We start from the raw sequence: 1,553 nt of genomic DNA, 5'->3' as shown, positions 1-1,553 counted from the left end.
GTCTAGCCATCTCTAGGAACTTGTCTTAGGCTAACACAAGCAAGATGATGTGGGATTCTTACCCATTTTTTTAAGTCATATTTTTCTATCTGGAAATCATCCCTAAATAGAGTAGTCAATCATGGAATCATGGACTTTTCAATCCCCTAGGCCAACCCCCTCACGGTGCAAATGAGGCTCAAAGGGTTTAAGCTGACTTGCTCAAAATAGCACACAGGGCTGGAGCCAGCCCAGGGAGGCAGGTTCACATGTTCTCTGCGGCTGAATGCTCTTCACACCACACCACGTTTTGTCAAATTAGTTGAAAATCATGCTAAATTGTTTACTGAAATGTATGCAAAGGCTTTGGTACTAGGAGGCATCCCCAGGCCACCTGGGGACAGCTCACAGCTGCTGGCACAAGCACTGGGGGGAAAAACTCCTCTGAGGGTTGGCCCGGGAAACCCAGGGGACAGCACCTCTAAAAAGCTTTAATCCAAATAGCACCACTATTTTTGCTTCTTTGCTAAACTGTGGAGTTTCCAAAACATGATGAGTCATCTCAACTCTCTGTGGATATTAAATCTACTACAAGACAAGGATCCCTAAGCCCCTCAGAATTTCTAAGAATCTAAAAACAAAAGTAGCCCATCTGACCAGGCGCAGTGGCCCACACCTGCAACTGTGGCATTCTGGAGGCCGCAGTGGGCAGATTGCTTGAGCTCTGGAGTTCAAGACCAGCCTAAATAAGAGTGAGATCTCACCTCTACTAAAAGTAAAAAAACTAGCCAGGTATCATGGGGGGCGCCTGTAGTCCCAGCTACTCAGGAGGCTGAGGCATGAGGATCACTTGAGCCCAGGAATTTGAGGTTGCTGTGAATGAGGCTGACACCACAGCTTTCTAGTCTGGATGTCAGAGTCTAGCCACAGAGTGAGACTATGTCTCAAGAAAAACAAACAAACAAAAAACTAGCCAATCATTAAACTGCCTAACTTAGCAAATCTTCAGAAACTTTTATTCTCCTTCCAGTTCTCAGGTTGTCTCAAGAAGGTTTTCAATGGCATTATGAACACCATACTCCCTCCCCTGCCCTGCCTTTCATTTTTCTCCCTGGTTTAGAAAAGAGTGTCTTCCCTTTCCTTCTCCAACCCCAAATGTACACCGAGAGTCTTCTACCAGGTTACCCTCTCCTCTGACTGGTACTGCTTTTATTATCAAATACCAAGTGGATAAGAAATACTATGTAGGTGGTGCCCGTAGCTCAGTGGGTAGGGCGCCGGTCACATACACCAGAGTGGCGGGTTCGAACCCAGCCCGGCCTGCTAAACAACAGTGACAACTACCACAACAACAAAAATAGCCGGGGGCGGTGCCTGTGGCTCAAGGAGTATGGTGCCGGCCCCATATACCAAGGGTGGTGGGTTTGAACCCACCCAGCCTGCAAAACAACAATGACAACTACAACAACAACAACAAAAATAGCCAGGGGTGGTACCTGTGGCTCAAGTATGGTGCCGACCCCATATGGGGGGGGGGGGGGGGTTCAAACCTAGCCTGGCCAAAAAAAAAAAAA

The sequence above is a fragment of the Otolemur garnettii genome, unplaced genomic scaffold (assembly GCF_000181295.1).
Source record: "Otolemur garnettii isolate 467f Iridium unplaced genomic scaffold, OtoGar3 scaffold00049, whole genome shotgun sequence".
NCBI classification, from domain to species: Eukaryota; Metazoa; Chordata; class Mammalia; order Primates; family Galagidae; genus Otolemur; species Otolemur garnettii.
Note: the sequence above shows the minus strand (reverse complement) of the source record.